General features: G+C 45.2%; 1 non-coding gene across 1 annotated transcript; it reads left to right on the top strand.

Annotated features, from left to right (window-relative positions):
- Positions 1–1,944: 1,944 nt before the first annotated feature.
- On the top strand, positions 1,945–2,026 carry trnas-uga (transfer RNA serine (anticodon UGA)). Its single transcript has one exon. It is a non-coding gene; the product is annotated as a tRNA-Ser (tRNA).
- The last annotated feature ends 12,771 nt before the right edge of the window (positions 2,027–14,797 follow it).

The following is a 14,797-nucleotide window of genomic DNA, read 5'->3' as shown; positions in this document are numbered from 1 at the left end:
GCCTGTTCTTCCTTTGCTGATATGCGTACACTGGCTGCTCTGCATCCTCTAAAATGCCTCTATCTGCTTTTTATAATATGGCGAATGGAAATGTGCACATTACCCTGTGTGGTCTAACAAAGGTTAAATACAGGTTTAGCATAAATTCGCTACATTCTATAGTATACGTGCTTTTTGATTTTGCTTATTTATGACCTTGCTAATCTGTGCCTTAACTTTTAGAGTTTTGTGTATTCGCCTTCCGTTTGATCTTCTACGCCACCCAGACTGGTATCCTCCAATAATAAGTGACCGCCCTATTCTTCCAAACAAAATTTAACACCTCACATTTATATGGTTTGAAATTCAATAGCCAATGATATGTCCAATCTGCAAGTGTATTAATGATCTCCTCTAATGTGTTATAGTCCTCCTCACTTTTGACTACCCGCCGAATTAGATGTCACTTGCAAATTTCGATATTATGTTTTCGCTTTCTCGGTCAAGTTGTCAATATCACTTGTGAACAACAGCGGTCCCATCACCGATCCTTTTGGAACACCACTATCCACGTTCTGCAAATATGTAAAGCTCCATTTTAACCCAACTCTCTGATTTATGGATTGAAGCCAGCAAGCTATGCATTCTAGTTGACTCCACTCAGCATTGTGACCTGGCTTGAGGGTCTTATTGTTTCTGTTTAACAATCTAGAGGTCCTAGTGTTCTAGTTGATTAATTCAAGCATGTGGTCATCGCTAGCAAGGGCAGCATTTGTTGCCCACACCTAATTTCATTGTTAAAGTGTTGGTGAGCAACCATATGCAGCTGAATGGCTCGCTTCGACATTTCAGATGGCAGTATAGAGTCAACCACGTTGCTGTGGGTCTGGAGTCACATATAGGCCCAGACTGGTAAGGTCGGCAGATCCCCTTCCCTGAAGGAGATTAGTGAATCAGACGGGTTCGTTACGATAATGGTCACCATTATTGAAACTTTTTTAATTTCCAGATTTATTTAATTCAATTTAATTTACCGTACTCTAATGGTGGGCTGTAATTTCCTGTCTCTGGAATACTAGTTCAGTATAATAAATATCATACCACTATGATTGACCGCCTGTGTAATGTGCTCGAAGGGTTGAATGACTCGACCTGTCCTGGGCAACAGTTGGAGGTAAGGAATGGCAACACCCTGGTCCGGTGACTGAACCATCATGTCACTATTAATTGCCTCCACCTGTTTAATGTCCTCGAGGTTCGGAATAACTCCTCCTGTCCTTGTGTGTAATAACACAAGAGTCCTTTATGATAAACTGCCTCGTGTGGTTACCCGGTCTCTTTGATTCCTACTTCGGTTAAGAACAAGATCCGACTTCTTGTATTGCCTAAATGACATCCGACAGTGGCGCACTCTGGTGTCAGATAACTCATGAACAAATATATTACACTGTACATCAGGATCAGGGACGGAATGTCATCCCCCTGGTCCTATGCAATAGGCTCGAGTGGTTGAATGGCCTCCTCCTCTCTCTGTGCAACAGGTTCGTGGGATTGGCAATCCATTCTCGTCATCGATGCAGCAGCTGCGCGCGACAGAAAAGAGTTCCATTGTTCTTCCACGTGTCCTTTGCAAGTTTTTGAGCGGTTAATGGACTCAGCCTGTCAGAAGCTCGATGTCTTGCTCCTGTTACTGTGCAAATGACCCAGTGCGCCCAGAGAATTCAGAGGATAATTGGAGCCTTTGTGTAACAGCAAGTGCAGGGGCCGCAGTTTCACATCTCTGAAGTATTGATTTGCTGCAAATTTTGTTGTGCTGCCCAGGAAACATGAAATCCTGACCTAAAATCTGTCTCTGGTGGGAGTCAAACCCACAATTTTTGAATGCCTGATATTACGTTGACTAAAAGTCTATTTGTCTGATATTTCGCAGCGATCTTTCGACTGTTATAACGAATCCATCGTGTAGCTGAGGTGGCCGAGTGGTTAAGGCGTTGGACTTGAAATCCAATGGGGTTTCCCCACGCAAGTTCGAACCCTGCTCGCAGCGATTCAAAAGGGAATATTTAACTCTTTGATTTGATCAATGGGATCTGATCAGACTTCTGTCCACTGCCTTTTATTACACTTATAGTGTTCGAATTGTCAACACGATTAATTTACAGGCATTAATTAGTGTTGGTTTGTTGGAAACTATTTGCAAAGATCAGTGAGAAATATACACAGGAAATAGAATGACAAAATACCTTTTAATAAAGAGCCCTGCAAGGAAATCACCTTCAGCTAATGAGTGTGGTTTTATTTTTAAAGTTGAACAACATTTTACAAAAGCACCAGCACAAGCCTCAAATCTGCAATTTTCTGATAACATTAGGGTTTGCACCAAAGTGAGACGCCTTAGCCAAATGGCCACGCGCTCGCTGCAAATCAGAGCAGCGTAATGGTGAGAATGAGGGATTACACACCGTTATTGTATTTATTGCTGTTTGATATTTTCCACCGCAGACCAATCACCGGCAGTGAGCCATTCTGTGATTAAAATGCGAGACGTGGTAACGCCGCGGATGATAAGCAAACGTCCATTAAATGCTGCAAACACGCCGCAGGTCCATGAGCTCTTTGCAGAACTAATGTTTTGCAGCATTGCTTCAATGTATTGCAAGTTCCCGTGTGAGATGTTTTCCGAAATGTTTAAGCTGCTATAAAGTACTGTCACGTTAGCACAAAGAATAAAATAAATAGCCAGTCCGTGAATAAAACCCGCTACTTTGGCATGGTTCGCATCAGGCTCCAAAAATAGAGCTCGCCCGCCTTATTAATATGCACTTTTTTCAGACGCTGTGAAAGAAAAAAAACTTTCATTTCGACGGCGAATATCACCGCAGGATTTCCCAAAGCAGTTCGCAGCAAAGTAAGTACACCTAAATTGTGGCCACTGTTGTCATGTAGGAAATGCAAAAAATGACAGCATGGAAGGAGGACATTTCAACCCATCGTGCAGGTGCCGGCCGACCAAGACCTTCCCAGCCTGAATCCCACTTTCCAACTCGATGTCCGCTCTGTAGGTTACTGCAATTTTAAATGCTCATGCAAGTGTTTTTAAATTTAATGAGGGTTCCTGCCACTACCAATCAATCAGGCAGCGAGTTCCAGACTCCCACGACAAACACATAGCTTGTCGCAACAGCTGACCTTCCCCAATAACACTAAATATATTTCCCGTGGTTGTTAACCAATCTGCCAAGGGAGACAAGTCCTTCCTACCCACTCTTTTTTGGTCTCTGATAATTTTATACACCTAAACAAGGTCTCGCCTCAGCGTCCTCTGTTCCATAGCAAACAGAACAGCATTTCCAATCTTTTTCTTAAAGCAAAATTCTCCAGTCCAGGCAACATTCTGAACACAGTACTCCAACTATTTTATTCAGTTCAAGTATAACCTCCTTGCTCTTGTATTCAATGCCGCGAGAAATATAGTGAAATATTCAACATGCCTTCTGAACCACATGATCTACCTGGCCTGCTACGTTCAGGAATCTGTGGATCTGCAATCCGCTGTCACTTTTTTCCCATACATATTTCAGCATCGTACCAATTAATGTTTATTAACTTGCCTTGTTAGACCTCCTCAAATACAATACCTCAAATTATCCGAATTGAATTATTTGCTGATATATCAATCCCGCCATCCCGGCCATCAGACTGGTGAACCTTCGCTGCACTCCCTCAATAGCAAGAATGTCCTTCCACAAGTTAGGAGATAGAAACTGTACACAATACTCCAGGTGTGGCCTCACCAAGACCCTGTCCAACTTTAGTTACACCTCCCTGTCCCTGTACTCAAATCCCCTCGCTATGAAGGCCAACATGCCATTTGCTTTCTTAACTGCCTGCTCGACCTGCATGCCAAACTTCAGTGACTGATGCACCCAGGTCTCGTTGCACTTCCCCCTTTCCTAATCTGTCACCATTCAGATAATAGTCTGTCTCTCTGTTTTTACAACCAAAGTGGATAAGCTCACATTTATCCATATTATACTTCATCAGCCAGGACTTTTCTCACTCACCTATCCTATCCAAGTCACTCTGCAGCCCCATAGCATCCTCCTCGCTGTTCACACTGCCACCCAACTTAGTGTTATCCGCAAACTTGGAGATTCTTCATTTAATCTCCTCGTCTAAATCATTAATGTACAATGTAATCATCTGTGGCCCCAGCACAGAAACTTGTGGTACCCCAGGAGTCACTGCCTGCCATACTGAAAAGTACCCATTTAATCCTACTCTTTGCTTCCTTTCTGCCAACCAGTTCTCAATCCATGTCAACACACTACTCCCTGTCCCAAGTGCTTCAACTTTGCACATTGATCTCTTGTGTGGGATCTTGTCGAAAGCATTTTGAAAGTCCAAATATACCACATCAACTGGTTCCCCCTTATCCACTCTACTGGAATCATCCTCAAAAAATTCCAGAAGATTTGTCAAGCATGATTTCCCATGCTGACTTGGACCTATCATTCACCTCTTTCCAAATAAGCTGCTGTGACATCCTTAATAATTGATTCCATCATTTTACCGACGACCGATGTCAGGCTGACCGATCTATAAATCCCTGTTTTCTCTCTTCCTCATTTTTTTAAAAGTGCGGTTACTTTGGCACTCGAGAGAAACTGATCCAGAGTATATGGAATGTTGGAAAATGACGGTCAATGTATCCGTTATTTCCAAGGCCACTTCTTTAAGTACTCTGGCACACAGACTATCAGGCCCTGGGGATTTATCAGCCTTCAATCACATCAATTTCCCCAACTCAATTTCCTGACTAATAAGGATTTCCCTCAGTTCCTCCTTCTTACCAGACCCTCTGACACCTTTTATATCCGGAAGGTTTTTGTGTCCTCCTTAGTGGATACAGAATCAAAGTACTTGTTCAATTGGTCTGCCATTTCTTTGTTACCAGTTATGACTTCCCCTGATTCTGACTGCTGGGGACCTACGTTTGTCTTTATGAACCTTTTTCACTTTACATATCTACAGTGGCTGTTGCAGTACATGTCAATGTTGCCTGCAAGCTTCTTCTCGTATTCTATTCTTCCTGCTCTAATCAAATCCTTTGTCCACCTCTGCTGAGTTCTAAATTTCTCCCAGTTCCCGGGTACGCTGATATTTCGGGCAATTTTTATACCACTTACTTGGCTTTAATACTATCCTTGATTTCTGTTAATAGCCACGGTTGAGCCACCTTCCCTTTATTATTGTTTATGCCAGACAGGGATGTACAATTGTTGGAGTTCATACACGCGGTCTTTAAATGTCTGCCGTTGTCCATCCACTGTCAACCCCTGAAGTATCATTCTCCAATCTATCCTAGCCAATTCACGCCTCATGCCTTCGAAGTTACCCAGCTTTATGTTCTGGACCATGGTCTCTGAATTAACTGTTTCCTTCTTCATCCTAATGTAGAATTCCACCATATTATGGTCACTCTTTCCCAAGGGGCCTCGCACAATGAGATTGTTAATCAATCCTCTCTTATAGAAGTATAGAAACATAGAAACTAGGTGCAGGAGTAGGCCATTCGGCCCTTCTTCCCTGAACCGCAATTCAATCAGTTCATGGCTGAACATGCAACTTCAGTACCCCATTCCTGCTTTCTCACCATACCCCTTGATTCCCCGAGTAGTAAGGACTTCATCTGAATCCTTTATGAATATATTTAGTGAATTGGCCTCAACAACTTTCTGTGGGAGAGAATTCCACAGGTTCACCACTCTCTGGGTGAAGACATTCCTCCTTATCTCGTTCGTAAATGGCTGTCCCCTTATCCTTAGGCTGTGTCCCCTGGTTCTGGACTTTCCCCAACATTGTGAACATTCTTCCTGCATCTAACCTGTCTAACCCCGTCAGAATTTTAAACGTTTCTATGAGGTCCCCTCTCATTTTTCTGAACTCCAGTGAATACAAGCCCAGTTGATCCAGTATTTCTTGATAGGTCATTCCCGCCATCCCGGGAATCAGTCTGGTCAACCTTCGCTGCACTCACTCAATAGCAAGTATGTCCGTCCTCAGGTTAGCAGACGAAAACTTTACGCAATACTCCAGGTGTGGCCTCACCAAGGCACTGTACAACTGTAGCAACACCTCCCTGCCCCTGTACTCAAATCCCCTCGCTATGAAGGCCAACATGCCATTTGCTTTCTTAACCACCTGCTCTACCTGCATGCCAACCTTCAATGACTGATATACCATGACACCCAGGTCTCGTTGCACCTCCCCTTTTCCTAATCTGTCACCATTCAGATAATGGTCTGTCTCTCTGATTTACCATCAAAGTGGATAACCTCACATTTATCCACATTATACTTCATCTGCCATGCATTTGCGCACTCACCTAACCTATCCAAGTAGCTCTGCATCCTCATAGCATCCTCCTCGCAGCTCACACTGCCACCCAACTTAGTGTCATCCGCAAATTTGGATATACTACATTTAATCCCCTCGTCTAAATCATTAATATACAGTGCAAACAGCTGGGGCCCCAGCACAGAATCTTGCGGTACCCCACTAGTCGCTGCCTGCCATTCTGAAAATTCACCATTTACTCCTACTCTTTGTTTCCTGTCTGACAACCAGTTCTCAATCCATGTCAGCACACTACCCCCAATCCCATGTGCTTTAACTTTGCACATTAATCTATTGTGTGGGACATTGTCGAAAGCCTTCTGAAAATCCAAATATACCACATCAACTGGTATTCCCTTTTCCACTCTACTGGAAACATCCTCAACAAATTCCAGAAGATTTGTCAAGCATGATTTCCCTTTCACAAATCCATGCAGACTTGGACCTATCATGTGACCTTTTTTCAAATGCACTGCTATGACATCCTTAATAATTGATTCTATCATTTGACCCAATACCGATGTCAGGCTGATCAGTCTATAATTCCCTGTTTTCTCTCTCCCTCCTTTTTTAAAAAGTGGGGTTACATTGGCTACCCTCCACTCCATAGGAACTGATCCAGAGTCAATGGAATGTTGGAAAATCACTGTCAATGCATCCACTATTTCCAAGGCCACCTCCTTAAGTACTCTGTGATGCAGTCCATCAGGACCTGGGGATTTATCGGCCTTCAATCCCATTAATTTCCCGAACACAATTTCCCGACTAATAAGGATTTCCCTCAGGTCCTCCTCCTTACTAGACCCTCCGACCCCTTTTATATCCGGAAGGTTGTTTGTGTCATCCTCAGTGAATACCGAACCAAAGTACTTGTTCAATTGGTTCGCCATTTCTTTGTTCCCCGTTATGACTTCCCCTGATTCTGACTGCAGGGGACCTACGTTTGTCTTTACTAACCTTTTTCTCTTTACATATCTACAGAAAATTTGCAATCCGTCTTAATGTCCCCTGCAAGCTTCCTCTCGTACTCCATTTTCCCTGCCCTAATCAAACCCTTTGTCCTCCTCTGCTGAGTTCTAAATTTCTCCCAGTCCCCGGGTTCGCTGCTATTTCTGGCCAATTTGTATGCCACTTCCTTGGCTTTAATACTATCCCTGATTTCCCTTGATAGCCACGGTTGAGCCACCTTCCCTTTTTTATTTTTACGCCAGACAGGAATGTACAATTGTTGTAGTTCATCCATGCGGTCTTTAAATGTCTGGCATTGCACATCCACAGTCAACCCCTTCAGTATCATTCGCCAATCTATCTTAGCCAATTCACGCCTCATACCTTCAAAGTTACCCTTCTTTAAGTTCTGGACCATGGTCTCTGAATTAACTGTTTCATTCTGCATCCTAATGCAGAATTCCACCATATTATGGTCACTCTTCCCCAAGGGGCCTCGCACAACGAGATTGCTAATTAATCCTCTCTCATTATAAAACACCCAGTGTAAGATGGCCTCCCCCCTAGTTGGTTTCTCGACATATTGGTCTAAAAAACCATCCCTTATGCAATCCAGGAAATCCTCCTCCACCGTATTGCTTCCGGTTTGGTTGACCCAATCTATGTGCATATTAAAGTCACCCATTATAACTGCTGCACCTTTATTGCACGCACCCCTAATTTCATGTTTGATGACCTCCCCAAAATCACTACTACTGTTTGGAAGTCTGTACACAACTCCCACTAACGTTTTTTGCCCCTTGGTATTCTGTAGCTCTACCCATATATATTCCACTTCATCCAAGCTAATGTCTTTCCTTACAATTGCATTATTTCCTCTTTAACCAGCAACGCCACGGCGCCTACTTTTCCTTTCTGTTTATCCTTCCTCAATGCTGAGTACCCTTGGATGTTGACTTCCCAGTCTTTGTCATCCTGGAGCGATGTCTCCATGGTGCCAACTGCATCGTATCCGTTAACTGCTATCTGCACAGGTAATTCGTCCACCTCATTCCGAATACTCGTCATATTGAGGCACAGAACATTAAGGCTTTCCTTTTTAACACACTTTTACACTTTAGAATTTTGCTGCAACGTGGACATTTTTGTCTTTTGCCTTGTGTTTTTCTGCCCTCCACTTTTACTCATCTCCTTTCTGTCTATTGCTTCAGTCTCCATTTTGTTTCCCTCCGTCTCCCTGCATTGGTTCCCATTCCCCTGCCATATTAGTTCAACTCATCCCCAAGAGCACTTGCAAACACTCCTGCGAGGACTTTGCTTCCTGTCCTGCCTCGGTGCAGACCATCTGGTTTGTACTGGTCCCACCTCCCCCAGAAACGGTTCCAATGTCCCAGGAATTTGAATCCCTCCGTCCTGCACCACTGCTCAAGCCACGTATTCATCTGAGCTATCCTGCGATTCCTACGCTGACTAGCATGTGGCACTGGTAGCAATCCTGAGATTACTAATTTTGTGGTCCGACATTTTGATTTAGCTCCGAGCTCCTTAAATTCGTCTTGTAGGATCTCATCCCGTTTTTTACCTATATCTTTTTGACCAATTTGCACCACGATAACTATCTGTTCACCCTTCCTTTTTTGAATGTCCTACACCCGCTCCGAGACATTCTTGACCATTGCACCAGGGAGGAAACATACCATCCTGGAGTCTCTTTTGCGGCCGCAGAAACGCCTGTCTATTCCCCTTACAATTGAATCCCCTATCACTTTCGCTCTCCCACACTTTTTCCTGCCCTCCTGTGCAGCAGAGCCAGCCACGGTGCCATGAACTTGGCTGCTGTTGCCCTCCCCTGATGAGTCATCCCCCTCAACAGTACTCAAAGCAGTGTATCTGTTTGCAGGGGGATGACCGCAGTACACCACTGCACTATCTTCTTTGCACTGCTCTTCCTGTTGGTCTTCCATTCCCTATCTGGTTGTGGACTCTTTCCCTGCAGTAAGACAAACTCGCTACACGTGCTAATCACGTCATTCTCAGCTTCGTGGATGCTCCAGAGTGAACCCACCTTCAGCTCCAATTATGCACCGTGGCCCGGCAGGAGCAGATACATTTCCACATATGTAGTTGCCAGGTACACCGGATGTCCCTCAGATCCCACATAGTACAGGAGGTGTATATCACGTGTCCGAGATCTCCTGCCGTGAATTAACCCTGAGATGAACTTAATTTGGCGACAACAATGTTAACAGTTTATTTACAGATATAAAAAAAATAAAAAGATAAGCTATTACTAATCAACTTTTGATTAATTTCTACTCCTTTTTTGTTTTCTCGCCCCGCTGCAGATGCACAAGCACGCCTTTTGTAGGCCTGGGACGCTGCCGCTCCACCTCTCGACCTCCCGCTGAGGCTCTGCGACTCACGCTGGCCTTTTGTAGGCCTCGGCCTCGGCAGCTCCGCCGCTCGACCTCCCGCTGGGCCTCCCCGACTCAGGCTGGCCTTTTGTAGGCCTGGGACACTGCCGGTCCACATCTCGACCTTCCACTGGTCCTCCCCGATACACGCTGGCCTTTTGTAGGCCTGGGACGCTGCCGCTCCGCATCACGACCTCTCGCATCAACGGGGCTTGTATTCACTGGAGTTCAGAAGAATGAGAGGGTATCGCATAGAAACGTTTACAATTCTGACGGCTTTAGATACGTTAGATGCAGGAAGAATGTTCCCAATGTTGGGGAAGTCCAGAATCAGGGTTCACAGTCTAAAAGTAAGGGGTAAGCCATTTAGGACCGAGATGAGGAGAAACGTCTTCACCCAGAGAGTAGTGAACCTGTGGAATTATCTACCACAGAAAGTAGTTGAGGCCAATTCACTAAATATATTCAAAAAAGGAGTTAGATGTAGTCCTTACTACTCGGGGAATCAACGGGTATGGCGAGAAAGCTGGAGTGGGGTACTGAAGTTGCATGTTCAGCCATGAACTCATTGAATGGCGGTGCAGGCTCGAAGGGCCGAATGTCCAATTCCTGCACCTATTTTCTGTTTCTATGTTTCTATTTGCCACTGTTCTGCCCACCTGACCAGGGCATTGGTTTCTTCCTGCAGTTTGCAGCTTTCTGCATCATTATCAACGACACAGAGACAGGCCATTTGGCCCAAGCATTCCATGCCGGCATTCATGCTCCACTTTATCCTCCTGGAATAGCTTCTGCCACTGTGAATAGTTACATGTTACGGCACAAATCGCTGGAGAAATACCACCAACGATGTGTCAGCAAGATCCTTCAAATGGCCCAGGACAGACGCACCAACATGAGTGTCCGTGATCAGGCCGACATCCCCAGCATCTAAGCACTGACCATACTGAACCAACTCCATTCAGCAGGCCTTATTTTCACATGCCTGATGCAAGACTCCCACAGCGAGTGCTCTGCTCGGAAATCCTACACGGCAAGCGAAGCACAGTTGGGCATAGAAATCATTTCAAGCACACCCATCAAGCCTCTTGATAAAATGCAACTTCTCCACCGAAACCTGCTCGTCCCTGGCGAAAGACCACCCCAATTGAAGGGAGAGCATCCGGGAGGGCACTGAGCAACTCGAGTCTCGTCCCCCAATGCATGCAGCAAGCAAGCGGTGGAAGGAAAGTGTGGCAAACCAGACTCACTACCCATTTTTACCTTCAACGAATGATTGTCTGACCTGTGACAGAGACTGTAATTACCTTATTGGACTGTTCAGTCACCAAAGAACTCACTTTTAGAGTGGAAGCAAGTCTTCCTCGAATTTCGAGGGCTACCTAAAATGATGATTGTCCAGTTATGTTTGTGGTGAATGCTAACCCCCGAGAAGCGTGGTGGTGGGGGATTATGTGATGGTTATTGTTATGTATGTGAACCTTACTTGTGTGTAAGACATGCCACCAGAGGGCACACCTGTGGAACATCTATGAGTCATGTGTGTGTAACCTGGCATTAACCAGGCATTAAAAGGCAGTCCACCACGTTGCTGCCTCACGTTGTGGTTATATTAAACAGACCAAGGTCACACTGGTTTAAATCTACAACACAGCCTCGTGGATATATTCCAAACATAACAACTGGCGACGAGTTACAACCACGAACTTTCACGCGGAAATGGTTGCCGTTGGTATTCTTTTGAGATTTAGTGAGGATGATGATTGGGACGCTTTCGTTGAGCGCCTCGACCTGTACTTTGTGGCAACAAATAGGTCACGCCTGAAACAGGGATCAAGCGCAGGGCGATTCTCCTGACCATATGTGGGTCATTGGTATATGGCATCCGTAAGAACTGGCAGGCACCGGCCAAACTAACGGATAAATCGTACACATAGCTCTGCACGCTTGCTGAGGATCACCTCAAGCCCAAGGAGAGCATCCTGATGGTCAGGTATGTTTTTTACGCGCACGATCGCTCCGTTGGCAGCAACGTGTTGAGTTTAATCGTCGACCTTAAACGCCTTCTGGGGCAGTGCGAATTTGCAGGATCCTTGGCTGAAATGTTGCGGGTTTTTTCATACTTGGAATTTGCCACAAAGGCATCCTTCGCAAGTTGCTGTCTGCCAAATCCCTGGAACTCAGCAAGGCCATCATGATAGCCCTGGCCTTCATATCCAAGAGCGACAATACGAAGCAGATATCATCACACAATCGAGGTAAGCGGCAAGTACTGTGCATAAAATAATTCCTTCAGCAGGCAGGACTGTAACGAAAGGGCTAGGGTGACTCAAAGCCCGCTGGGGAACGGTAATGTGAATCCATTAACGCCATACTGCTGCTACGGGGACAGTCGCAGAGCCCATCAATGTCGTTTTGAGCACAATGTGTGTAGTCGCTGTAGGACAATGGAGCGCCTTCAGCGATTGTGCAAGCGACCTTGGACTCACAATGTGGCACAATCAGCAGAGAGCGACGGGTCCAGTGCAGACCACGCTGAACGAGCAGTAGAGGCAACTCAGCTGGAGGATGAGAAGGAAGTGCATGGGGAACACATCTTCACCACCAAAAGCCCTCCGATAATGATAAAGTCAAACTTATGAGCATTCCAATCTCCATGAAACTGCGTAGGGGAGCAAACCAATCGATAATTAGCAAGATGGCCTTTGATAAACTGTGGAGTAACAAGGCATGGAGGCCAAAACTGAGCGCGGTTCACACTCAACTTTGCATTTACACCAAATAACTCATACCTATCACAGGCAGTGCGGCAGTGGAAGTATTGTATGACGGAATGGTACATGATTTACCACTTTGGATTGCACCAGGCGATGGCCCTATGCTGTTCGGCTGGAGCTGGCTCGGCAAGTTCCAGTAGAACTGGGGCTACATCAAAGACGTGTCCTTGGCGGATGTCGCCTTGTGCGCCCACATGCCAAACAAATTCTTGGCACTATTTGAGCCAGGCACCGGCAACATCACAGTGGAGATACACCTTTTTCCTGGGGATTGGCCCGTTCACCACAAGGTCCGTGCAGTCCCATATATGATGCGATGGAAAGTCGAAATCGTGATGGACAGACTTCAACAAGAGGGAATCATATCGCAAGTCGCTTCCAACGAGTGGGCCAGTCCAATCGTGCCGGTGCTAACAGCGATGGGTTGGTCAGAATCTGCGTATACTGCAAGATGATTATCAACCGAGTGTCGTTACAGGATCAGTATCCACTACCCAAAGCGAAGGACTTATTCGGAACGCTAGCAGCGTGAAGGGCGTTGACCAAGCTAGACCTCACCTTCGCTTACTTGAAGCAAGAGCTTGCTGAACCGTCAAAGAAGTTGACCTGCATCAACATGCACAAAGGACTGTTCGTGAATCACAGATGCCCCTCTGGGATTCGCTTGGCAGCGGCCATCTTCCAGAGGAACATGGAGATTCTGCTGAAATCGCTTCTATTATAGTGGTGTTCGAGGACGACATCTTATCACTGGTCGAAACACCACCGATCAATTGCACAACCTGGAAGAGGTTCGAAAGCGACTGGGCCGAGTGGGACTCAGGCTGAAACGCTTCAACTATGTTTTCCAGGTGCAAGAGGTCGATTTTCTGTGGAAACAAATTGTGGTGGACGACATCAGTCCCACAGACTCCAAGGCAGAGGCCTTGAAGAATGTACGCAAACCACAAAACGTGACGGAGATGCGTTCGTTCCTGGGACTCCTCAACTACTTTGTTAACTTTCTACTGGGGTTGAGTACTTTGCTGGAACCTTTGCATTAGATGCTACGCAAGGGTGACTACTGGGTTTGGGGTAAATCTCAAGAAACAGCATTTCAGAAGGCAAGACACATGCCGTGCTCCAAGAAATTACGTGTATTGTATGACTATGTAAACATTTGGTACCAGCAAGTGACGTGTAGTCTTACACGGTCAGTTATGTGTTACTGCAAGCAAATGTGTCACTGCAAGCAAATGTGTCAGGCAAATTGCAACCAGTTGCATCTGCAACCTGAAATTTGTTCAAGGCTGAAAGAGACTATAGCATGGTGGAGAAAGAAGCACTGGCTTGTGTACACGGCGTTAAGAAAATGCACAAATTACTATTTGGTCTCCAGTTCGAGTTCGGAACAGAAAACAAACCGCTCATATCACTGCTCTCAGAAAGCAAAGGTATCACCACCAATGCTTCGTCCACATGAAAAGATTGGCACGAACGTTGTTTGCATATGACTAGGTAATCCGCCGCAGACTAGGCACATAGAACTGCGTTGATGCCGTGACGATTTGCGGCACACAGCAACATATGCACCATAATTGCCGATAGGATAGTGAATGATTAATAATTACAGATTTTATGCAGAGAGATTCGTGCACGTACTTGAAGGATGGTTCCAAGAATTGAATCGTCGTGGAAATATCAGCCGAGTGCACAAAAGTATGTTGAATTTAGCTGCTCATAGTACTGACGTTTACCACAGTTGGCTGCAGCGTGATGTTGCTCGACCCCCATATGGGTGATAACATTTTTTGTGAGGTTGCTAGTATATTATTCGTGTTTTTTTAAGCTGCTTAATAGTTTGAAAGGAAACTCACACAATGCTTTGAAATAATGCTGCAAAACGTTCGATCTGCCGAGAGCTAATTGGCCTGAGAGGTAAACCCAGTCTTTTTCTCGCAACTATGTTCCCTGACCTGCTGAGTGTTTCTATTATTTATTGAACAATTCCATATAGCATCTGCTGCAAATTGCGTTTTATGTTGCTGAGGTGTGCCCCGATCAAATATGAAATAAAATGATTGCATATAAGTTGCAGAGTTTGGAAAGTAAAATTAAGTATACATCCGAACATTGGTGCTTCAGCAGTAGGATGCTCGCCTACTCATGAATCTGTGCAGTTGCTCTCTCGTACAATCACATCTTTCCTGTAATGTGGTGAACAGAACTGCAAGCAGTACGCTGGCTTTGGCCCAAATGTTGTTTTACCAGTTGAAGCATAACCTCTCTGCTCTATAGAGT

The sequence above is a fragment of the Pristiophorus japonicus genome, unplaced genomic scaffold (assembly GCF_044704955.1).
Source record: "Pristiophorus japonicus isolate sPriJap1 unplaced genomic scaffold, sPriJap1.hap1 HAP1_SCAFFOLD_30, whole genome shotgun sequence".
In the NCBI taxonomy this organism is placed as follows: Eukaryota; Metazoa; Chordata; class Chondrichthyes; family Pristiophoridae; genus Pristiophorus; species Pristiophorus japonicus.
This window is presented reverse-complemented; position numbering and strand designations above follow the sequence as displayed.